The 26,812-nt window shown below is 39.9% G+C and overlaps 1 long non-coding RNA gene across 1 annotated transcript in view; it reads right to left on the reverse strand.

Moving 5' to 3' along the window:
• LOC123386115 overlaps positions 1-8,547 on the reverse strand; it is a 28,520-nt gene extending 19,973 nt beyond the window's left edge. The window contains exons 1-3 of the long non-coding RNA XR_006599700.1: positions 7,438-8,547; positions 4,681-4,804; positions 2,915-3,078 (exon numbers count right to left, since the gene is read on the reverse strand). This is a non-coding gene — a long non-coding RNA (uncharacterized LOC123386115). The remainder of the gene's footprint in view (positions 1-2,914; positions 3,079-4,680; positions 4,805-7,437) is intronic.
• Positions 8,548-26,812: the final 18,265 nt, after the last annotated feature.

Here is a 26,812-nt window from a genome sequence, read left to right on the forward strand (position 1 = left end):
CCCTGGATTCTACCCATCCACCTGTCACTCATATATCACCCAACCAATCCCTTAGGCCACCACCACTCACTCACAAGTGTCCCCGTAATGGTTAGAGATCCAGGTGAAATTCTGTTGGACAATGAAGGAATAGGATTGTTAATGTCAGTAAGAGAACTAAAGCAATGCTTCTTGTCCGTATCCTGCTTGAATACTCCAGAGAGGAAATACCCTAGAACTAGACCTGCCATGTTTACTATTTATTCCTGGCTGCTATCTTCCTTCTGGCTCCTTCTAAGGAAAGAACACAAGCAGCAAATGTGATGTGAGCACCCTCAGAAACAGGCTCTTTTCCCAGAAATACTTCCCCATCAGTTCCTTCCATTGGAGGATTCCACATAGACATCCTACCCTCTCCTCCACCTTGGCAGAAACATCCATCCAGTTCTTCTCTAGCCAAACCCTGCTATTTACTTAGCTGCTGGATCTCCACTATTCCCTTTAAGGCTTTTACCTTCTCTGAAAAGCCCTAAATGGGCCCACTTCTTCCCAACATTTCCTGCAGGTAGAAATTTAAAGCCACATAGGAGTGGGAAGAAGCAGTTGCCAGCAGAGAAATTCTCTTGGGCAAGGTGGATTCTCACTTCACTACATTTCTGACCAGCCTGTTTCCGAGGGTGCTCACATCACACTTGCTGGGTGTGCTCTTTCCTTACAAGGAGCCAGAAGGAAGATAGCAGCCGGGAATAGTAAACATGGCAGGTCTAGTTTGAAAACTGACTTCAAGATGACTTTTTTTTTTTTTTCCAATGGCAAAGATTGGAGACCAGATACCAGCATGCAGAGTGCTAGCCCTTTACCACTTATAAAAAATTCAGTAACAGGGGCGCCTGATGGCTTAGTCGGTTGAGGGTCCGACTTTGGCTCAGGTCATGGTCTTGCAGTTTGTGGGCTCGAGCTCCACGTCAGGCTCTGTGCTGAAGCTCAGAGCCTGGAGCCTGCTTCGGATTCTGTGTCTCCCTGTCTCTCTGCCCTTCCCCCACTCACACTCTGTCTCTCACTCCTTCAAAAATAAATAAACATTAAAAAATTTTTTTTAATTTAATAACAAGCTGCAAACCAATAACCTATCCTATAATATAGAATAGATTATGTTCTTCCAAGAGGAGGAAGTAGTAAATTATTATGTTTGACAATAAGATCTTGGGACCCTCTAAGATGCAAAGTACCACACTGTAACTGTTTTTTTAATGTTGTGACTTTACAGCAATTACATATACAAAAAAATAATGTAAGCATTGCCACATACCAAATATCTATATTCCTCCTAAATTCATATGTTTAAACCTAATCCCTAATGTGATGCTGTTTAGAAATGGGGCCTTTAGGTGGTGATTAGGTCATGAGGGTGGAGACCTCATGGATGGGATTAATACCCTTATAAAAAAGGCTCCAGAGAGCTACCTCACCCTTCTGCCATGTGAGGGCACAGCACAAAGAAGTCAGCCCTCACTAGAAACTAAATCTATTGGAGCCCTGATCTTGGACTTTTCAGCCTTCAGAACCATGAGAAATAAATGTTTGTTGTTTATAAGCCATTCAGTCTATGGTATTTTGTTACAGCAAGCCAAAAGGACTAAGACAAGCATATTCTAAATCACAAGCTTCTAAAATCCCAAAATCCACTAAAGATTGAGAAATCCACAAAAACAGTTCACTCTTGAACAAAACATATTGAAAAATGTATAAAGTAAATTCTAAGTTAATAGATACAGATAAGCAAATGGAAGCCAAGATGAAAGTGTCTTTGAATTTGTTCTCTCAATCTTTCAATGAAAATTCTCAAATTTTTTTTGACAGTGTCACTTTCCTGAGTTCTATCCATAATTTTTATGGGAAAGACATGTTTCCCAACTCAGTCAACTTAGGTGATTCTGATAAGAACCAATTTTCAAGGTCTTACCTCTTTTATTTTTTTTTTATTTTTAAAATTTTATTTTTTTTAATTCACATCCAAATTAGTTAGCATAGTGCAACAATGATTTCAGGAGTAGATTCCTTAGTGCCCCTTACCCATTTAGCCCATCCCTCCTCCCATAACCCCTCCAGTAACCTTCTGTTTGTTCTCCATATTTGTCTCTTATGTTTTGTCCCCCTCCCTGTTTTTATATTATTTTTGTTTCCTTTCCATTATGTTCATCTGTTTTGTCTCTTAAAGTCCTCATATGAGTGAAGTCATATGATTTTTGTCTTTCTCTGACTAAATTCCCTTAGCATAATACCCTCCAGTTCCATCCACGTAGTTGCAAATGGCAAGATTTCATTCTTTTTGATTGCTGAGTAATACTCCATTGGGTGTGTATGTATGTATGTATGTATGTATGTGTGTGTGTGTGTGTGTATATATACACACACACACACACACACACACATACACATATATACCACATCTTCTTTATCCATTCTTCCATCAATGGACATTTGGGCTCTTTCCATACTTTGGCTATTATTGATAGTGCTGCTATAAACATTGGGGTGCATGTGTCCCTTCGAAACAGCACACCTGTATCCCTTGGATAAATACCTAGTAGTGTAATTGCTGAGTCATAGGGTAGTTCTATTTTTAGTTTTTTGAGGAACCTCCACACTGTTTTCCAGAGTGGCTACACCACCAGCTTGCATTCCCAACCTCTTTGTTTTATTGAGCTGAACTGAGCCTGATAACCCAGACTCAGGTAGTTACTCCACCTATAATCTACCTTGTAAGCCCTCTGAGATTCAGCTTCCCTCTTGTGAAATGGAGATGATGAGAGGAAATAAAAGCTCTTTGCAAACTCTAAGGTAATACCTATATTCTAACACAATGCATCATTCCAGGGGCATGTATATTTTCTGAAAAGGCTGCAAGAGCAAATACTCAACTTTTTGTACTTACTTTTGGTTTGAGGCTCCCCAATCCTGAGCCCTTAAATTATTTTAGTGAAAGATGCATCCCTCTTTCTGCTCAAATCCGTATAAATAATGGAAGGTTTTTAGTGATTTCTCAAGAGAAGGAACAGCTATTCCCACTTACACATTTTGCAAAGCTGAAAAGTTAAGCTGACAAAAAGAAAGATGTCTAGGTTATAAGTGGAATTAAGATACAGAACAAAAAGAAAGATGATGGTTTCTTTCACCACAACCACCAAAAAAATAAATCTCTTCTCTTTTATTCATTAATTTACTCAATCATTTGTTCAACAAATATGAGCAATCATGGTCACAAGCACTATTCCTGGCCCCAGATAGCCAGCAGTGACAAAATCAAGGCCCTGCTCTCATGGAGTTTACACTCTACTTGTGGGAAAGGGTGGAAACAGACAATAAATAAACTTGCCAGGTGGTGCTAAGTAGTATGAAGGAAGCTTAAGGAACAGAGTGAAGGGAAGGAAAAATTCTTCTCTAGCCTCCAGGTCTTCCAGCTGGACTAAGAATTAAATTTACATGAGACAGATTAACAGGAGAAAAAGCCAAAATTTTATTATGTGTGCACGGAGGCCCAGTACTGAAATTGAGACCTAAAGAAATAACCAAAGTGGGCAGTTTTTATACTCTTTAGGCACAGAGACAATAAATCTGTGAGGAATTGACAAGACAAAAAAAAAAAAAAAAAAAAAAAAAAGCTTAACTTTGGGAGCTTCAATTAGTAAGAAATTCTAAACAGAATTTGGTGTGGAGTAGTAAAGCAGTAAAAAGTAACAAGGGTTGTTTATACAGCCTTCTGGGGTCTAAACTTCCCATATCCAGTGATAAGGATGTCTACCTCCTGGTACAGAGAAGGTGCCTTTCACATGGAGATGAATTTCTTGCTCTCAGAGAGACAGAGGGGGGTCTGAGTGTCCATGCATAGGCTGTCTTTCAAGTAACTTTTACTTAAAATAATCAATACACCAAAGTGGCACATTTGGGGGCGAGCTGCCCATGGCCCTTACAAGAGCATGATGGAGGGAGAAGGTGTCCAATGGGGTGGTTGTTATGCCTTTCTCATCAGGTGACATTGCAGCTGAAGCTGGAATAGAGGTAGGTGGCCAGTCATTCAGATACACAGGGACAGCATATCCCAACCAGGGGAACAGTAATGAAACCCTAGAGGCTAGAGTGTGCTTTACTGCCCAGCTGCTTGTACTCACTGACCCTTGTCCCACATTTTTCTTTAAGCTCTTCTTTCCAGCTTATCTCTTAACTTGGGGGCAGGCGGGGGGTGGGGGGGAGGAAGGAAAGTGAAATCACTCCTCCAGGGATACCAGCTGCCCTGACAAGACCACCAGCAGCCCAGACAACCCAGACCAGTTTGAGCTTAACCTCAGACTCACACCTGCACAGAAGGACCATGGAGTGGCCTCTAGAATGACCAACAACTACCTTTACATCATTATACTATTAAAACCTCAGCCCAAGGAGGAGCACGAGCCTCCTCTACATAACATACAATGCGTGTATAGCCATGTTTCCTTCCGACTCATGCAATACCTTGTGCCCACCTCTATCTGCAATGCCAAGGCTTCCCTATGTAAAATTCATCCTAACCCTAAGTAAAGGGAACACATCCACCCTTGCTTGGAGGAGTCACAGCTTTGGAAGCCATTCCCCGTGATCTCCTTATATGCTGCAAATAAAGTTTTCTTTGTGCAATCACTCAACCTGGTGCGGTTTCTGACTCACCAAGAAGCAAACTCATGTTGGTTTGGTTACAGGAGCAAGGGTGCCGGTGATGGCCCATGAGGTCGGAGACGTGCAGAGGGACAGATGGTATGCAGTCTGCAGGTCATGGTAAGGATTTTGCATTCTACTCAGAGAAGAGAAGACATTATAGGTTTTAGTGCAGAGGAGTGATATGATCTGGTTTATGTTTTTAACAAATTTCTCTGTGGAGTGTATATTGGGTTAGAAGGCTGCTGGGATCCGCATGGTAGCAGTGCAGGTGGCAGAAGTGAGAATTCGGATTATATTCTGAAGATAACTGTCTCTGGGGGTTGCTAATGGATGGGATGTGCAGCAAGTGAGAAAAGGGGGTCAAAGACCAATACATCAACTGGAAGAATAGTTATGCCATTGTCTGAGAGGGGGAAGTCTACAAGAGGAGTAACTTTGATGGGAGGAAAAAGAATCAAGATGTGTTTTGAACATCGTAAGCTTGAGCTGCCTGTTAGAAATCTAAGTGGAGATATTGGGGCTATTAAATATCCAAGATTCAGTTTTGCCATTTATAAGAAGTTCAGGAGAGCCATTTGGGCTAGAGAGAGAAATTTGGGAGTCATTAGCATAAGTTTTTCAGATTTAGAAAATAAAGTCACAGGACTAAATATTATTGGTTATGTATCTAAAATTCAAATTTAACTGGGAAGGCTGTATTTTATCTGTCATCCCTGTGGGTGGGGCTCGCTGAGATCACAAAGAAGGTTAGTGTGAAAAGAGGAGAGAGAAGTGGCCCAAGGATTGGGCCCTGGGGCACTGTGATGTTAAAAGATCAGAAAGAGGAGCAGGAGTCATAGAAGGGACCAGAAGGAAAACCAGAAAGTGTGGTGTTCTAGAAACCAAGAGAAGAAAGCGTCATAAAAAGGAAAGAGTGTTCACCTGTGTCAGTTGCAACTAATATTACTGGATTTGACAATGCAGACGGCATGGGGGAAGGAATGTTAGACTGGGTTTCAGGGAAAAAAAATGGGAAAAGATACACAGTGAGAACAAGAACATACACAATTACTTTTTGTAATGAGGAGTATAAAAATGGGCAACAGCTGGAGGATAATTAGGGGTCCAAGGAGGTATTTTTTAAAGATGAGGTAGTGGTCAGCAGCCATGACAAGTGAGTGAAGTGGCATCCTGTCCCCAGAGTGGAGTTAAAAAGAAAAACACAGGCCCAAAATGGCATTACTTTGGCCAGGCCAAGTCACCAAACCAGGCCTTAATACCTAGCCTAATTGCAGCTTTTATCTTCCCCTCAGAAATGTAGTCTTAACCTGCCAATCAGAAAGTAGCAAGGAGATAATCTATCACAAGGTCCAAATCCCCCCCCCCCCCCCCCCCCCCCCGCAACCAAAAAAGGAAGAATGAGGTAATCTGCATAATAAGACTTTCTGCCCTTCCCCCTGAGGGAAGGTGATCTTGCCTGAAACAATACTTTGTTTTCTTTTGCCTATAACTCTCTTGCTCCACCAACCTTCTTATAAAAACCTTCCATTTTGTGCAACTTCTGAGAGCTTCCCTCTGTTTGCTAGATGGGATAATGCCCCATTCACGAATCATTTAATAAACCTAATTAGATCTTCAAATTTACTCAGTTGAATTTTGTTTTTTAACAGTAGCTATGCACTTGACACTGAGAAGCTGGTACTTGCCTAGTATTCAGGCACAGAGCTTTGGCACCTAGGTTGGTGGTGAAGAGCCACAATGGGTCCTAGATCAGGAATATCCAAGGTGTGCTTAGTGTGACACCATATTTGACTTTATCCCCCCAAAATGCTACTATCTCTGGGGTGGGAAGTGCTTCTACATGTCAATCCTTTGCCCTGGGGATTTGGGGTACACCTCGTGTGGCTCAGCACCAAGGATGTTACTACCTATGACTTCTGGAAAATCAGACATCTGAAACAGTGGTTTATCTTATTTTCAGCAAACATAGGTCTCGTTTCTGGATAGAAACAGACATTTTGCAACTGAAATTGCAAATATTTCTACTGTTCAGATGCTTAGGGCTTCAGAGAGCCAACACAAGATGGCAGGCATGTCCTTGCAGTATTCAGTGACAGGGCAGAGAACATGACCCAGTTGAAGGTGCAGCTGGGGGAGACTGGAAGTCCAACAGAAGAAGGTAGCAGGGCTGGCAGCCATTCACCAGTCAGCCAAGTGCCTCCCAGAATCACAGGCCCATATACTCCAGCCGTGTGAGATGAGAGGCGCCAGTGAGTCTACTGACCTGGACTGCCCGCCAATCTGGCACCGTATACCTGGCCCCTGTATACTCACAGGTGATAAATCCTTTCAGTGCTGAGAACTACAATTCAACCATTTGGAGAAGCAGAAGTGTTCAGATTCCTTAGGTGTATGTTGAGTTTATTAATGCATTAAGCAGCTTCACATTTAAGGATTGTATATTATCTCCCTGGTACTTTGTTAGGAGTGGGAAAGTCTAAGCCATACCACTCGTAAACTAATTTTAATATTATCTGTATCAAAGTTACATGACTTCCTAAGTTCACTAGGAATTGGTGGCCCATAAACATTCATTTATTCCTCCACAAAACCTGATAACTCCTGTTTCTGCTTTATGTTGGAGTCTTTCCATTTTCAAATATGACAATTAACAAGTTTACTTTAGCATATGTTATAGAATGTCTATTTACTGTGTCACTAATTTTGGGCTTTGAAAAAAATGCTTTATGCTCCACTAAAAGAAAAGATCCAGTTTCATGTTCGTACCTTTTCACATAATGTTTTCCCTCATTAAAATGACCAGACAGGGGCACATGGGTGGCTGTCGGTTGAGTGTCAGACTCTTGATTTTGGCCCAGGGTCCTGGGATCAAGCCCCACATTGGACTCTGTGCTGAGCGTAAAGTCTGCTTAAGATTCTCTCTCTCCCTCTGTCCCTCTGTCCGCCTCGTGTGCTCTCCCTCTCTCTCTAAAATAAAAAATACAATACAATACAATAAAATGACCGGACAGAAATTTGTTTATAAAGCTTACAATTAATGCCTCTATTGAAAATTTTTTAAGGATGAGATATTGTAGAACCCTTGTATGCTGATGGTAATGATTAAGTAAGGAGAAGGAGACTGATCATGCAAGAGAGAATATAAAATTGCAGAAGTGTTGCCCTTGAGTAAGCAGCAAGTTTGGGGAATATGCAAAATCTAGCACACACGTGCAAGGACTGCCCTACAGGGGTACAGGGATAGTTTGCCCCCTACATCAACAGCTGAAGGCTGGCTTGTCAGCACAGATGCACCTAGGTTATGAGTTTTGGTGATGAAAGCATGAGGAATTTCTTTTCTGGTTGCTTGTGTCCTCTCAGTGAAATAAACAATCAGGTCATGAGCTGAGAGTGAGGAGTAGGGAGGGGCGTTGGAAGTTGGAGGGGAGAGGAGAAAGGATCAGATGATGGTCGAGGAGAGAGGGAATGAATTCAGGGAAATGCTTCAAGATTGGCTGGCTACCTGATCCACTTTAGGTTTGTGATGGAGGTAGGTAGGGTGATGGAGGCAGAAAGGGGCAGGGAAATTAAATATGTACACAAGGGAATTAAATCATGCAGTAAAGACTTGAGGGGAGGTAATGATCAGCAAGAAGGTGATGGGGTCAATGGATTGGAGGAGAGGTGGAACAGCTACTAGAGCCCAAGGACTGGAGGGAATGAGCTGGAAAAATAGGAAATGGTGTAGGATATCAGAAGGTTTGAAGCTGAGATTATGAAGGGGTGTTTTTCCATAAACATTCCCACTGCCGGCCATTGTTTCTAAGTTTCAATAAAAGTCAGTTTGATGTTGCCTAAGAATAGTGCATGCAAGCCAATGAATGTGGTTCAGAAAGTTCCCCCTCCTTCCCCTTGCTTCCTCCCCCTCTCCACCTCGGCTGCCCTCCTTCCCCAACCCCCAATAATTCTGAAATGGAATAAAACTACTCAAATGTGAATTTAACCAAAACAGGTTAAAACTGATGCCTGATGAAAGAGCATCTTTCCATCACACTAAAGATGTAGAGAAAACATAAAAAGAACATGTTGCTGACAGAAGCTGAGAGGAAGAACACAAGAAATAGTTGTCTCTGACATTTAAGCAAGCCCAATGCTGGGTGGTTTTAGATTTATATGACTGATAAATAATACAAGATTCCCTGTAGAGGACAAATCCAAGTGAAAAATAACCAATTGAGAAAAGAGGTATGTGGTTAGTAATCTCAACAAGAAAAGGCTGAGCTATTCTGAAATCCAAGATATCAAATGATGATTTTTCACTTGTAAAATTGTATCATCGGCATTAGAAAAGAAAAATTTAAATTACCTTTTATGGTTAATCCTGGATTGTTCTTTTACTTAGAACATTTTTTGCCTATTTTTCAAAACCTTTCTATTTTCCTTCTCATTCAAACATTACGGCAAAATTCTTCTCAGCATCCTGGCATCTGGCATTTCCAAGCAGTGGAGTGTTTCTTCGAGAAGGGAGGTGGGGCAGGAATTACTATGCTTTTCCCTGGGAGTAATGTGATTTCAAAAGTGAAAAAAAAATTCCATCCACTTTTTTTTTTACACTGAAATTAAATATTTTGACATTCATATTTAGCAGAAAAATGCAAATGATTAATAAAATATAAAAAGATGTTCAATATCACCAACATTTATTTAACTCATATAGTGTTCATTATGTGTCAGGCACTGCTCTAAGCACCAGGTACTATTCTAAATTTTTACAAATATTAACTCAATTTATCCCAATAATAGTCTTATTTGGCAGGTACTATTATTTTTCCTATTGTCAATGGGAATAATGAAACTGAGTCACAGGGAAGTTGCTAAGGTCACATAGGTAGTAGGCAACACAATCAGGCAGCTGGACTAGAGATCCATGCCTTTAGACACTATGCCATGTGATCTTGCTGGGAAAATGCAAGTTTAATCAAGATGCCATTTTCTATCCAGCAGATTGGCAAAAAAATTGTTTTTAATTGGTAACATCAAATGCTGGTAAGAATGTAGGCAAATGACAATCAAATATTGTTATACCCTTCTTAGAGGGCAATCTGGCAGTATTCACTAAAAGTCTGCAGGACACAAAACTCTTCTATATAACATTCCACTTTGAGGACTTTGGCCAACAGAAATAAACATCAGTTTTTATAGTATTCCATATTCCATATGCTATGCAGCTATTATATATGATTTCACTCTATTGATCCACAGAAAGCTGCAGTAATGTGTACAGAAAGATCCTACCTTCTTGTTAAGTATTTTTATGAGCATATTTAACAGTCGCCTCAGGAAGGAAGATAGGGAAGAGAGGATTATTTTTTCTACATATATTTCTGAATTATTGGACATTTTATATAAGCTAGTATTGCCTCTGCAATTTAAAATCTAAGTTAGAAATAATTATGAATGTAAATGTGATTATCAGCCTACATGTTTTATATTTTCAACCCCACAAAGGAAATTATATAAATAATACAGCTTTTCCATTCAGATGTGAAAGACTCAGAGTCATATTTATGGATACCTCTTATGTCCAGGCATTGTACATACTTCTCAGAAATTACAGAACAGACATTAATTTTCTTTAATGGGCATTTATAGCAATAGAAAGCAAAAGGAATAGTTTGCTCATTCTTTGTCTAATAGTATAACTAGCCTGTGGAGAGTAATATCATTTTAAAAACCAGTGTATGATCGACAATCTCCATTTCTATTCCTTCCGTTTCACACTCAGGTTGGAGAGAGAACCCACATTTAAGAGGGAAATGGAGGGGCTGGGGTGTTGAAAGTTTTTAAATTGTTTTCTTCTTTGATAAAGGGAATTAGACAGACATTTCTTGGGCTTTGCTTCCTTCTGTCCATGCTCTACACTGTGCGGGACTTGAAGCAGTAAAGTTGGAATCTGGAATAGTGGCTGGAAATGGTCAGGGCACAAGGACTACAATAAGGATTCTGCCAGCGTCTTTTGATTTCTGGTTGTGTGAACCACAAACCCTTCCTGGCTGGTGAAATTTGAAGTGCTGCTGCCATCTGCAGGGGTTCCCCATTGTCATATGTGAGTAGAGCCACAAGTGCATCAGATCCAGTCTCATAACCCTCTGCAGGAGCTCTGAGTCGCAGCTAGTAAACAGACATCCCAGGTGCCTGCTAAAATGAAGGTAATTTGTCATAAAACTTAAGATGGTTACCCAATAAGGCAGCTTTTCAGTGCGTATGTTTAATGTTATAGAATAGTGAATTTGTCCCTTTAAGAGGAAATATGCATTAAGATGTAGGGTCCAAGAGAGGATGTGACTGAGAAGCCACATCTTTAAAAAAAAATGGGGGAGGGGAGTAAGTTATAGCATTTTAGATGCACCTGGTGTCTCTGAAGACCATCAAGTCAATCTCCCTGAGGACTACAGGCTCAGTTTCCACTGCTAACAACAAGTTTGGAGAACCTGGGCTTCCATTTTTACCTGTTCTATTGAGTGGTTTGTTCATTAATTCTGAGCCTATCTCTCTCCTCTGATTTCTTAAGTTATGGATAATTGATAGGAAAGGCCAACTGCCTGCTAGCATGAAACTCCAATACTTCTTTCTCAGAAATAATTCTACTTCACTACGATGTGAAGAAAAATTAATTAAGCCCTAAAATGAAAGTAGATCCATTATACAGTCTTTCTTCATGACGGTTCGAGGTGTCTGCAAATGGTCTGGCAAGTCCAGGAGAACATGAATATCCCTGGTGGCTCCAATGGGGGCAGTGGCCCAATCTTCAGGTCATTATACCACAATACTGTCTGCAAATTCTGAGATACTGAAGTTTTCATACAGCTCACTTCACACTTTTATTGTTTCCTCATCATTTTAAGCAATCCTAAGCTCTCATGGAAAGTCAAAACGTTCCTTATAGAGTCCACTTTTGCCTTTGGTTGACATTATTAAAAGCAGAGAGTAAATTCCTTTCAATTTACCTTTAGAAAAATTTCACATCATTTTAGCAGACATCCAAGTTCCCCTTCACCACAAATCTGGCAGTTAAAAAATGTGTACAGAAAGAGAGGATTAGAACACAAAGCTAGCACCCTAATAGATGTTAGATCATCAGCTTGACACTTCAGAAACTTTGCTGTATCTGGAGAAATGTCCTTGTCTTACGAAATTTTGCCGTGGAGTTATTGATTTCTGTGGCAAATACTTTGTAAGGGCTCATTCCTTTGCTCAGTATTCTGCCAGCCACTTTTTGTACGTTACCTCTTCATTCTTCACGATGATTCTGTGAAGGTCATACATTCCCATTTAGCAGATAAGGAAACTGGGATATGATAGTTCAACTAACTTGCCTAGAGAGACATAGGATTGGAAGCCGCATGTGCCTTACTTTTTACGCCTATGCTGTTTGCGCGATCGCATCACAAAAGCAGGATTTGCTGAGCTTTTTCCTGCACACTGTGATTATGAAACAGTCATTCAATGAACATTTGACTCTTTGCTACATTCAAGGCATTGTGAATTTTATTAACATAGCACTAAGAGGAAAAAATAAGTCAGGCCTAAAATTAGACCATAAAACAAGCAAAAGTTATAAAAATGGAAACTATGACTCAAAGCATATTGAGCTATTTGTGTTCACTGCCACTGGGGGCATTGCTGACTTCCGAGTAGAAGAACAAGAGATCAGATTACACACAGGAGAAATCTTATAACCTTAAGATAATTTTGAACCCATCCCCGACACCACATAGGAAAAAGAAAATTGGAGTTAAAACTTAAGACATATCAAAATATACCTAAGCATGATTTGGCAGCTGGGCCAAGCTAAAGATTACAATTTTTATTTCTACTTTCCTTCCTATCCCTATTACATCTGACCACTCAAGCCTTGGAATGGAAAAACAAATGATCCCCTGCAAAATTTACCCCATCTTGTTTTATGGGTTATGTTGTTACTATTTCTGAATCTCAGTGCCTGTAGCATTAATTCAATGTTAGGGCAAATCTGGCCACGTTCAATTTCACTGCACTCGCTACTCTGTCTGTTCTTCCTACAGAGCTCTAAATGTCCCAGAGTCAGGATTTAAACAGTGAAGCCACCATCTCAGCCTGGTGCCCTCAGAAGCCTCTGGTGCCATGATGCAGATGCTCACAGCTTAATGAACCACTGTTTAGTGTGCTGCTAAATGAGGTTGCAAAGAGTGAACCACCCCTAATGCATCAGCCTTTCACTTGAGGAAAGGGGTTCTTCTCATCACTTACCAGACTTCACCTGAAGAGCAAATGCACCCCCAGATCTTCACATTTGGGTAAACTGAGAGCGCTTAAAGAAGCAGATCTGACTCTGCCTGCTGATCTGATTTTCTGCTCTAACAGTCATCATTAATATTAATGCTAAATTGGAAGAAGAGACATAGGGGTCCTCAGGCAGAAAGTCAGCACAAAAGGCTAAATGTGAATTATCCAGGATGCTTGGGCCACACTTAGTGCTAATAATGATGAAAACTTTACAGACAAATGCTACCCAGATTCAGCCTAAAAGCAATGATATCACTGGTCCTGTAATGAAAGGTACTACAAATGAAAAGTTGAGAAAATCATTTGGATTTCTGTCTGGGGATGTACCCCATACTCAAAGAGACCTTCTAACCTAGAGCTGATAAGGACATTTGTCTTGATATAAACTACCCCAGACATTATTATGAGTGTTCACTTTTTCCTACCACCTCAACCTCAATATGTCTAGAATATCATCTACGGCACCCGTAGCCTCCTCCTAAGATCACTTGATACTTCAACTATCCCAGTGTCTCTGGCTTCAAACAGTAGAATCTCCCACAGCCCCTTCAGGTCATTCTTAGTGAGGTTCATCTCACCATCTTTCCATCTGCCTTTCCCCTTGTCCAGACTCTCATTGTTGCACTTCCCACACGACTTAACCCTGAAGGGTAGCAGAAAATGCCACCTCAAATCTGTCACTTTGGTATATCGATTTTTTTGAGATGCAGGCACTAGAATACCAGCAGATGCAAGAAGAGACTCACTCTAAACTCCTGTCATCCTCCAAAAGGAACTCACTTATCGTCAATCCTCTCCCCAGGAGTTATAGCAACCAGGGAAGACAGACTCTTACCACAGGAGAGGAGACTAAAGTTCACACCACACCCAGACAAACTTTGTCACAAACTATCATACCTTCCACCTATTCTTCTAAAGGCCCATTCATCTCCCTTTACTCTCCCCTAAGAGACCTCCAACCCCCACCCTGCTTTCCCTTTTAAGATGTTGTGTAGTCCTGGATTCTAAGCCACCTTGGGGAGTCACTCAGTTTTCCCTTCATGTGTACATGAGGTGAACATGGTAATAGGCTTCTATCTGCTTTTCTCCTGTAAATCTGCCTTTTATTGCAGGCATCTCAGGTAGGAACCCAAAAGGGTAGAGAGAAAATTATTTCCATCCCCTATGACCTCTGGCCAGACTCCTGGCCCTTGCAACATCCTTCACCCTTGCAGCAGAGATTAATTTTCCTGATGTGCCACACTCCCCCATGCAAACCCAAGCAGCTCCCAAGTCTTCAGAGTAAAGTTCTGACTCCTCAGCTCCATGATCATCCCAGCATGGGATTCAAATACTTCCCTTTTGTGCCCACACTGCTTCAATCAGACCAGCCTCTCCTCTCCCCTGTAACAGGCTACATGCACTATGATTTTAGCCACTCTGTCTGCCTCTTCTATCACATAAATCCTACTTCTTTTTTTTATAAAAATTCAGGTTACATGAATCACCACCACCTTCCCTGTAGGCCTCCCCAGTTTATCTTTCTGTGTTCTTTTCTTCTCTATTTCTTCCACTTTTCACTTTCTGTTCTTTTCACTATTTCTTTATTTATACCACTATTTCCCAGCTAATTCCTGCAGAGATTACTGAGTATGTCATTCATTTACCACTTTCCATAATAATAGTAGGTAACACATATAGTGCTTACTAATTCCAGGCTCTGTATAGTGCTTTACATATATGAAGCTATTTAAAACTCACAACAACCCTATGAGGCAGGTGCTGTCATTATCCCCATTTTACAAGTCAGACACTGAGAGCTTACACAACTTACCCAAGGTTCTAGGCTAAAGAACTACACTGCCAGGATATTGACCCAGGCAATCAAGTTCTAGAAACGCTTTTCTACCTTCTTATAGATAATCTTTTATTATTCATTAATTTTTTACACCTGCTCTTATGTTCCCAACCAGATTCCTGAGGAGAAGAGTTAGTTCTTTACAGTTTGCTGACCTCATCTGCCTTAAAGCAGTCTTAAATTATTTCTGGAAATAAAAGGTGGAATGTAAACAAATAAGTTTTCTTACACACCAGTCTCTCTGAAAAATCTATGACCAAACCTTATAAAGACCTCTGTAATCTTCTTTGAATCATGTATGAGTCTGGAAAATCCAACTGTATAGAATGTATGAATTGTATTTAACAAGGGCTATAAAGTGAAGCCATACCCCACCTCCTCATGAACACACCAATTTCTAATATATTAAAAAGTATTTTCACAGGGGAAACAATTCCCAAGAAAATAATTCCCAAATGCATTAAATACAAAATAATTGTGGAAGAAATTTTGCGGAGTGTAGTCAGACTACTGAAATGCTGGTTGCAATGTTATCCTGAAAGAAGTTTGTGCAGCACTTAGATCCTTAGAATCTGTCATTCTAAATGTAGAATTGCTTATGAGGTCAGAACCATCACATTGATATTGTCCAAGCACCTCACATAGTCATACCCATATTGGGTCTTTAAAAATTCTCTGGATTTGTTCCTTAACTTTGGGGTTATCTTACTGTCACTGATTGCTTTTCTTGTATTTCCCTGAAATATATCACTTTCTCCAAACTAATGGATTCCCCTCCTCAGCCCTTCTATCTCAAGCAGCTTTATTCTCTTTGTTCATCTTTTTCTGGGCCATTACATTGTCTACTAGAGTTAGCCTGTAATATCATATTTGCCAGCAGGGGCTGCCATTTGCCACAGGATTTGCTAATTTTCAAAATTCCCTAGATCTGAGACTCCAGATTGTATAAAATAGTACAGTGCCTAATTTATCAACTTGGCAGGTTTGAAATGCTATAAAATCAGTTACTTAAAATGAGTGATGCTTGTAATGTGCTGCACAGTTTTAATGAGCAGAGCGCCACTGCTCCATTAAGACAACGGGAGACCACATTGGGAAACAAGCAGCAACAATGTGAGGTTAAGAGAATAGCAGGAAAACCTGCTTCTTGCCCACAAGATCCCAGTGGGGACAATATGTTCAATAAACAATTGACTTTCTCATTGGCAAACAAAAGGGACTCATCTTAGTGTCTTTCATCATCGGTCCATCCTCTCCCTTTCCATACAAGGTCAGCCCTATGTTACCTCTTATAAAAATTATACCAATAGCCTTATATCCTTTCTCCTGCCCCAGACTCTTCCAACTAAAAACTATTCGGTGAAGTGCTGGAATAATCTTTCTAAAATGATACTTTCTTAAAAATTGTGATGTCCATAATCAAGGCAAGCCCTCCTCAAAGTGACATACCACATCTTATAAGCCAGTCTGAAGTTATCTGTCCAATGGTACTTTCTACTCCCTGATTCTCCACTTTGACAAGACAGGGGCTTTTACTCTTCCCCACAGATTAAGCTTATTTCCATCTTGATACGTTTGTGCCTGTTAATCCACTAATCCACACACCTGAAATGCCCTCCTTCTTCTCTTAACTCCTTAGTCAACACTATTGCTATATTAATTTCCCAGGAGTGATTAAATGCATGGAATATTGCTAGTTAACATAATTCCTTCTCCCAGCATCCCTGGGAGCACCTGAAATATAAGACAACCACTCTACACCAGAGCAATATTAATGAAATACAATACTGTAACACTTGCATACAGCATTAAGTGAGCAGACAACATACAGATAACTCCTAGGGGATCTCAGCCAGCACAAGCTCTTCCATTTGCCCATGGTGATTTTGCATTCTCAGCTGAAATGTGATTTTGAAGGAGCCTCCTCACCTTCACAGGACTTGTTTTGACTCCATGAGTAAATTCTCTGGGAGAACCCACTGCTGTATTTTAAGTACCGTCTTTCCTCTCTGCCCACAATTTCTTACTCTCCTGCCTTCCTGAAAGTCATGTTACTGTCTGCCCCCACCACTCTGGACTTAAGACACACAAATCATGATGTCTGCTGAGATCACCAGAAGAAAGGCTGGCACCATAATGTTCCCCTTTTCAATATTTTCCTATGTTGGCCAGAGTCACTTCTTAACCACAGTCAGTCCTCCAAGGGCTTCTCTGCCCACTCAGTCAGCTAACAACCGTCATTTCTATGATACACCTCTAATTTACTGTTTGGAGATGAAATATGGTCTATTTAGAATCAGAAATCAAAGGTTTATGAATTTTTTTAAATTTATTTTAGAGAGAGAGAGAGTACGAGTGGGGGAGGGGGCAGAGGGACAGAACGAGAGAATCTTAAGCAGGTTCCATGCTCAGCACAGAGCCTGACATGGGGCTCGATCCCATGACCTGAGCCAAAATCAAGAGTCAGACACTCAACCGACTGGGCTACCCAGGCACCCCCAGAAATCAAAGGTTTAGATTCACATTCTGGCTCTGTTACTTTCTAGCTGATATATTTGAACCTCTTACCTCAGAGGTGAAATGGAAATGATAATTTCTACAAGTCAAGAAGTGAGCTCAAAGGAAAGAACATACATCGAAGCACATTGAACACTATATAGCGCTATACACAAGTAAAATGTCATATCTTTATGCTTTAACTCAGTAGGAGTCCCAAACATAGGTCACCCCATGAGGCAAAGACAATAAGAACAAAGCTAAAAATCCTGGCAGGAAGGAGGAGCTCTCCAGTTCATTTTTTCTTTGCATCAATAAGCTATAGAAACAAGAATTTGTCTACCATCTCTATCTGAATGCCATCTAGTGGACATAAAGTTCTTGTAATAACAGAAGAACTACAATTACCGGTGATGGTTCCTAAGGCATGAGCCACTGCCAGCATTGTCAATACACAAGGTAAGTCTTAGCCTTAACGGGGCACAAATTAAGGACCACCTATGATGTACAATGTAAAAAATTCTGAATAAGGCCCTGGTTCTTAGTGACTCTCCCCTTAACCCCTAAATCCCTCAAAATTTCATCATTAGAGCTTCATTTTTTCAAGCATTGGAGGGTGTTTGAGGGTGTTTAGTCTTCAAACATCCTTTATTACAATTAAAAGACCTATGAGCAATAACCCTTTCAATATTTTTAATATTTTTCAGCTCACACCTTAGCAGAGGTTAGATGAAGGTAAAGAAGAAGTAAAGTCTAGAAGAAGTAAAGTAGAGAAGTAAAGGTTGTACTAGAAATCAAGAAGGGCAGGGAAGAGTTGAGGCCTTGGAAAGTCATGAGTGTCAAAAAGGAGACCAGAGGGACCAAAGATAAACTCCATACTCACCCTACTCTTGCTTTAGCCAGGCCTTGTTAATGCACGTTGTTTGCTTGATTTTTTTTTTTCTTTTTGTATCCTGCAGCTTACAATTAGCCTCAATGAATGACGAAGCCTACAGTCAAGCAAAAGTGGAAAGGATATATATATTTTAAGATTTAAATATATCTCTGAAGCCACCTCTGCACACAGTGAGGCCAGGGAGGGAGGATGGTGGGGGCAGGCAAGAGGGAGACCCGCCTTGTTGTTTGAGTCCAAAGCTTATGGGGCTTCCCACCGACAGCCCTCGTTTGGCAGCATGGCACTGGAGGTGTGCCTCTTTGGACACATATTGGAGTCCTGCTTAGCTGTGTCTGCTCCTCCTCAACATGCTTCCTTTTCTATCTGCAGTATTTAGAAAGATGAGAGACAACGCTGCGAAGAACACAAAGGCTTTTGCAAACCGTCTCTGACTTCATATCCAAAGCTGTCGCTATCGGGGTTGGATTTAGCAACTTGGCATTCGTTTGATAGGACCACCCCTGTTGGTGGCCATCTGGAGTCTTTTGGAGAATTTTTAAAGAGGCACGCTGCTTGGAGAGCATTTTGTAGTAGAGAAAGCGCTGGTGTTCAATTCAGGAAGCCTCTGTTTGAACCCACCCAGCAGCAGCTAAGTGACCTTGGGCAACCCAGTGCACTTCCTTGAACCTCTGTTTCTTTGTCAGTTAAGTGAATTGACAATTCCTTGCAAGATTTAATAGTCTAGGGCAGAGCTTCCCAAAGTGTGGTCTCTAAACCAGCAGCATCAGCATCACCTGGAAACTTAGTAGAAATGCATACTCTTATCCCCCACCTAGGCCTCCTGAAACAGAAAGACTGGGAGTCAGGTCCAGCAATCTGTGTTTAAGAAACCCTCCAGGTAATTCTGACATGCAGTCAACTGTGAGAACCACTGCTATAGGGTTCTATTATTCTCCTTCCCTTTCCTCTCTAGGTGTGCCTGGGCAACACTGATTTGCAGCTGGTCAAAGTGTATTGGAGGCCAAGGGAAGCATTCACTTGCATAAGTAGGTTGACCAGGCAGCTGAAGAGGTCCCAATCAGGGAGTGGACAGGGATGAAAGGGGAGAGCCTTTCATCACTTCCCCAGACCCTTCCATGGACAAAGTTCCAGAGAACTCTGAGACCATCTACAAAACAGACATCTTTTTGGCCATGTTCTTGCAGCACATTTCGACAACGTCAAAAGTAGCAAGAGCAAAAACAGTTTTTGTTAACGATGCCAACCTCTCTTTTGATTATTTTTGTCTCTAATCCCTGTAGATACATGTCATTAGTGCCGAGAAAGGAAAATTACTTTCTTCATTTTAGTTTTTTTTGTTTTTCCCTCTACCTTTTCTGACAGCTTTTCTTTTCCTCTAAGTTATCAGGGACAACCTGCAAGTGTTGTGCTGGGTTCCACCAGGGAATTGTGGTTTCCTAGCAACAGCCAGGGCCTGCTGGGCCATTCTCTGAGTCACCAGCTCCGGGCAGCTCCTGATAAGCGGTGCTGCTTGCAGAGGAATGCTCTATGGACCCTACACGGGAGCCTGCCTGCACATGTCTCCTTCACAGGAGAACAGAATCTATAGAGAATAGACCATCAATAGGACCTAAAGAATGGCATAAACATGGCACTCTTTTTTCTGAGCTAAATGGATCTTGCTTCTTGATTATTCTATGGGGTGCTGAAGAAGGAAAGAAAAGGAGCAGGGAAGTAAGAGCAGGGAGAGAAAGAAAGGAAGGGAGGGAGGGAGGACAGAAGAAATTTTTTCAATGAACATCTCTGAGCATCTGCAATGTATCCTGCAGCTACATACTGGAGATGCAAAATCAAATAAGATGTAGTCCTTGACCTCAGAAAGCTTATGGTCTCACAGGGGAGACAGCTCAGTATGCCGTCATGATAGATGTAATACAGAAGACTACTATTTCTAGGAGACTGAGTATAACTGCAGGGTCTCACAAGTCATAATAAGACCTCTCTCAATTTTGTAATGTTTCCATTTCCCTGTAAAAGTATTCTTATCATTGAGATTTTCAAATGTATTAGGATTAACTCACATGCAGTATGGCTCTTACAATGTGTTTACTCTCTGTATCTGTAATTGTATTAACTTTCTTATTCTTAATGTTGTGCATTTGGGTCTTTTCTCATTTTTGTGTGTGTTTGTTAAATACAAGAGTTTGTCTCTTTTGTTGATCTTTTTGAAATAGGCTCTTGGTAAATTTATTGATTCTACGTTTCTTTTTAAATGTATTGATTTCTGTTTGTGTTTTTATTGATTCTTTTCTCTCACTTTCCTAAAGTTATATTTGTTTTTTTTTATGTTCTCTTGAGTTGAAGCCATAATTGAATCCATTTATTTTCATTTTTCTTGTTTATTAATAAAAGCACTTAAAGCTGCGAATATCTCTGATTTCAGGTTTGGCTGCTGCCATATGTCTTAATATGAGCTCTTGTTGAATGTGCTTATTTACTTTTGTCTGCTTGATCTATCACAAGGACTAAAGTCCCCTCTATGATTATGGTTCTCATTGTATTTCTAAGAGGGTATTTATGAGAGGTTTTGATATATATATTTGATACCATGCTGTTTAGCACTTAGTTTCAATGATTCCTTCATATTTGTTATGGATTGCACCCGTCAGCAATAAAAAAGAAGAAAGAAAGAAAGAAAGAAAGAAAGAAAGAAAGAAAGAAAGAAAGAAAGAAAGAAAGAAAACAAAAGAAAGGAAAGGAAGGAAGGAAAGAAGGAAAATACTTCATCTCATTTAACGGCCTGAGCCTTGAATTCTGCATCATCTGATATTATTTTTGTCATCCCTGATTTACTTTTATCATCTATACCTTCCTTTACTGTAACATAGAAGGCTGTCTCGTATTTTGACTCGGTGTGCTTGGTCCTGGGCCTGTTTTCCCTCCAGTTTATTTCTCTTTCTCTTACTCAGCTCTGCATCACAGTGTGGATCCTATAGACTGTCAGCTGGCTCCCAGCTGCATTTGGCCAATAGTAGAAACCAGTGGGAAAAAGAGATAAGCAAGGTATTCCTCCCCCACTGCCTCTCATGTGTTGTTTTCTGCAATAGCTCCAGTTCCCCTCTGGCTCCAGTTCCTGCTGAATGGGTCTGTCCTGGTTCTAGCTTCTGCCAAGTGACCCTAGTAATTCTGCCTTCTCCCTTTGTCTTCTAACCAAGAGTGGATAGCAGCTTCCTGAGGTTGCTAATCTCTGGGTTGCCTCACTGTCCCCTATTTAACTTTACTCTTCTATCTACTGTGTAACCAATTTTTTTTTTTTTGCATTAAATTCCTTCTCTGGTAAATATTTAGAGTGGTTTCTATTTTCTTGAATGAGCTTTGATATACCCATTCGTTATTTTAGTATTAAATTTAACCTATTCATTTTTGCAGCAAATACTGTGGTTGACTTCCTAACACCCATTCCAAATCCCTTTGTTCTTGCCTTCTTCTGGTATAAAGCCTACAAAGCTCTCCTGCAGCAAGCAAAAACATGTGGTACAATGAGACATAAATAGAATATACTGAAGATTTAAGGGAAAGTCTTATTTTCCTCCAAATACCTATATTTGGTATTTAGTACAGGCGTTGCCCATTCTTTCTCTAGCCCTTCTTTATTCCTGTCTGGACAGGATTTGATGGCTGGAGCTTTAGCAGCCATTATGAAACTATCAGGAAAAACAAATAGAAACAGAGTGAACTGAGCCCTGACACCCTTGAGCCACGGAACATATATCAGCAACCTCCACAATTCCTGTTACAAAAGAAACGAAGGGGCGCCTGGGTGGCTCAGTTGGTTAAGCATCCGACTTCAGCTCAGGTCGCGACCTCATGGTTTGTGGGTTTGTCTCTGTCTCTCTCAAAAATAAATAAACATTTAAAAAAGAAAAGAAAAATGATTATTTGTTGATACTATTAATTACAGGATTTTCTGTCATTCTCAGTAGGATGCAACTTCTAACTCAATATTTCCCAGAAGAATGTAATTGGCATTTGGGGCTAGCCAATTCTTTTTGTGTAGGTGTAGACCTGCAAATCGCAAAATATTTAGCATGCTTGGCCCCAGATGCTAAATGCCAGTAACACTAGTCAAGTATTATGCAAATCAAAGTCTTCTGTCATACATTTCCAAATACCTTTGGAAGTGATAGAGTTGCATCCTCTCCAAAAACAAAACAAAACAAAACAAAACAATGCACATACACATCACACACATAAAGCTTTCTGTCATTTTTTAAATCATTACAGAAGTTACATGGATCCACTCCCTCCCCATGCTCCCCACCCCCCACTAGAAACTCATCAGTCTTCTGATGGAATCATTGTTGTAAGGATATGAGGTTAGATACTTATTACACTTTTGGGGGAGTGTGAAAGATTTTTAAAATAAAGTACAAGAATATTATAACAAACACCCATGTATCCACTTTTGAGAATTAACAAATGTTAACATTCTGTCACTTTGCTTCAGACTTTTTTGAATAAAAGAAGTAAAAACATTATGAAATTGAAGTCCTTTATTCCAATCCACAATCTCAATCTCAAAACTCCCCTGCTCTTCTTCCCCAGAGATAATGACTATTGTGAATTTGGCACATTTCCACTTAGTCCTTGCTTCTCACTGTCTATGTAAGCATACACAATTCATAGTAATGTGGGTGTATCTTTGAGGACTTGTTCAATGTACACGAATGGTAGCATGCTATCCATACCATTCTGGAATTTGCTCTTTGACTAAATTTAAGTTTTTGATATTTAATTAAAACACAAACGTAGTTCACTAATTTTATGTGATGTATATTATTCAGTTGTATGAGTTAATCACAGTACATTTATCTATTCCGGTTTTTTGTTTTTTGTTTTTTTTTAATTTTTTTTTCAACGTTTATTTATTTTTGGGACAGAGAGAGACAGAGCATGAACGGGGGAGGGGCAGAGAGAGAGGGAGACACAGAATCAGAAACAGGCTCCAGGCTCTGAGCCATCAGCCCAGAGCCTGACGCGGGGCTCGAACTCACGGATCGCGAGATCGTGACCTGGCTGAAGTCGGACGCTCAACCGACTGCGCCACCCAGGCGCCCCTATCTATTCCGTTTTGAAGGACTTTTAGGTTGATTTTAATTTTTAACTATTAAAAACAATACCTAATGAACATCTTTGCAGGAGTTCATGGGGGGGTATATTTACAAGAGCTTCCTTGGGGTATGTGCCTAGTAGTGGAACTGCTAAATCCTAGAGTGTGCACATCTTCAACTTTGCTTGATATTTCCAAATTCTCCAAAGCATTACTACTAAAGTCCCACCAATAGAGTAAGAGAGTTCCTGTTTCCACATATGGTCACCAACATTTGGTATGTCAGAGTATTGATCTTTGGCAATTAGATGGATGGATGGATGGGTGGGAATTGGTATGTCTTATTATTTTAATTTGCAATTTTCCTAATTATTCGTTAGATGAAGCATCTTTTGGGGAGGGGACATTTGCCCTTTATTTTCTTCAAATTGCTGTAAGTTGTGTTTGTGTTTCATCTTTCTCTCCAATAGTCTTTTTACTAGTGATGCATGGGAGTTATAAATTCTAACTGAGTTTAGAGATTTAGCAGACTTTTCATTCATTTGCTAAGTACCTACAATATACCAGACACTATTCTAAGCCTGGAGATAAATAGTAAACAAATCAGACAAAATTCATATACTCACGGAGCTATTTATTTCCTCCTTTTTCCTCCACATTCCCAAGTTTTTATCTAAATAAGCTATGTTTTTGGATCCACATTATTATCATTTGTAATATCTTTGCTAAATTTCATATGTTAACAGCAATTATTTAAACACTGATACCAAATTTTACTGGTTTCATCTCTTGCAAAAAGTTCTATGATGCTCTGGCTTCGTCCAATTTGGACTCCTTATTTTGATTTTTTTTTCTTGAATTGCTATAGGACTTCTTCTCAGGAAGAAGCTATAGGAGTTTTCTCAGGAAGAGGAATATTTTATGAGTTCTTGAATGTCTGAGAATAGATTTTTCTATTGCCCTCACATATAAACCAAATAAGAAACTCTTGCATAATAATATTTTCCCTCAAAACTCGACATATGTTATTCCCTGTCTTTCAACAATTAGTATCTTGGAAAAGTAGTATACTGACATTCTTCTTTTCCCTTTCTAGATAATTTGTTTTGTTTTGTTTGTTGCTTTACCTAACTGCAAGAAGGAACCTGTATTGAGTTCTATCTCAGTGTGGGAGTCTGAACACTAAGTTTGCCTGATTCTTGGTAGATCCTTTCAGTCTAAAACTCAAATGTTTTCGTATTTTTTTCCTATTATTTCTTTATTGTTACCATTTCTCTAATTGCTCTCTCCTTTTGGTATTTTTATTATACCTATGTTGGATTTGTTGGATTTATCCCCTGTACATCTTTCCTTTATATGCTTTATGGTTAAATTTGTACATTTTCCTCTGCATTCTAGGAGAATTTCTCAACCTGATCATTTAATTCACCAATTTACTTCAGGATTCAATTTTCTCTATGCTCCCTTTATTTAAAATTTAAATTTAAGGATTATATTTCTGATCTTATAGCAATATTTTCTAACCTCAGATTGTTCAGTTTTCATAAACAGAGTGTCCTCTCCAATCTTGTACTGAAATATTAAAAGGAATTGGTGATTCACCTAAGTCCTTTCTTTTTCTGGTTTCTTGGAATAAGTCCATTCAGAGGAGTCTGATTGCACTGACTGGTCTCCCTTGTTTGAATAATTTGAATAATTGTTGAATAATTTCTCAGCCCCAGTGGTTTTTCCCTATTTACCCATTCTTGTCACTCTTTGATTGCCTCATGTTCTCTTTTGTCTTGCCTCCAGATCTTTGCATGTGATGCAAAATCTCTGAATGAAACTCTCATTCTAGCATAATGTCTGGCACATAGTAAGTGTTCAACAAAAATTTGAATTTAACAAATGAATGTCTACATTTTTCCTGTTTGGGGATTTGAAAAATGGCTTATCAGAAACTGTACAGATCTCAAACTATTCAGTTTCAGACAAAGGAGGAAGGGGAAATTTCCTATTTTTGTAGCTTTATTTTTATAAGATTGGCAGCTAGGTTATACCCAGAAGTTAGAAAAGAGCATATGCAAGAGAATTCATTTGCTTAGTCCATCATGCTTAGCACATGCTTTTCTGTGTTTGGTGTGATCCCCAAGTCAGCCCTTTCTCACATCAGCACAGCTTCCTCAGTACAAACCTGGTCTGATGATGCCTCCACTTTACTTGACATGGAAGATCATAGCAAGGGTGGAGTCAAGCTCCAATTTCCCGAGGTCATTTATAGGGTCCACATGTAACCCACATATTTTTGAGTCCCTCTTGGTCTGAGCTTGGTGATTATCTGGGATTCTGCTGAGGGAGTCGACTCACTTACTTTCCAGGTGAGTCTTTCTTTTATTGCATCTGGGTCAATACTTCCCTAAATCCATTTTTAAAGTTTTCAGTCAAGCTCGTATTCGTTTCCTAAGGCTGTCGTAACAAATTGTCACAAACTGGGTGACTTAAAATAATAGAAGCTTATTCTCTCACAGTTCTGGAGGCTAGAAGTCCAAAATTAAGGTTTTGACAGGGCCATGATCCCTCTGAAGGCTCTAGGGAAGAAGCCTTCCTTGCCTCCCTCTAGCTTCTGCCAGTTGCCAGAAATCCTTGGCATTCCTTGGCTGGCAACTGTACTGCTCAAGTCTCTGCCTCCATCATTCCATGACCTTCTTTCCTGCATATTCTGTTCCAAATATCCCTCTTCTTATAAATGCACAATCATTGGATTAGAGCCCACCCTAATCCATTATAACTTCATCTTAGTTTGACCACATCTAAAAAGACCCTCTTTTCAAATACGGTCTCATTTGTAAGTGCTGAGGGTTAGGGCTGGAACAGATCATTTTGAGGGATACAACTAAACTCCCAACAAAGCGTTTAAAAACAATTCATAAAATAAGAGCCTCTCATTACCATACAGTAAAGCCTAAAGCTAGTTCTATATAAACAGTATTTTATAGAAATTTCTTAAAATTTCTGGCCTCAGTATGCTTCATTTTCTGTTTTCTAGCTCTGCTATGAATGTTTTCTAATATTTCTTTGGTCATTTCAAATGGAATTTGGGAGGAAAGGAGAGTCAGGTGTGCAGATTCAAATCAGTATCTTAAAGTGAAATAATGTGATCTCACAAACTTTATCAACATTCATTTATTGATAACTATTAAGTGAGATTAGTAATGAGAACTAGGAAGTATAGCAGTGCCATGGCTTTCAGCTATTAGGGAAATACAGACAAAATGACCAATGACATCAAAACCTCTACTCTGATAGCATCCTGAGCAACGGCTCAAGGCAAAATCCTTCCCTCAACTAAAGAGTAGTTTTCCTCCAAAGATCATGCTCAGGTGCCTAACTTAGAAATATCTAAGGGTGTTTCTCAAAAATTTTCTAATGTCAGTAGAAATGGAAAGATAATGCTCAGTGACATTTTCTCATTCTTCTTGCTGAAACAAGAAGGGAAGCCCCGAGGCACAGGTTGAACTTTGGGAGCACTGCAGAGTGGGCA

Source organism: Felis catus, chromosome B3 (assembly GCF_018350175.1).
Source record: "Felis catus isolate Fca126 chromosome B3, F.catus_Fca126_mat1.0, whole genome shotgun sequence".
NCBI lineage: Eukaryota > Metazoa > Chordata > Mammalia > Carnivora > Felidae > Felis > Felis catus.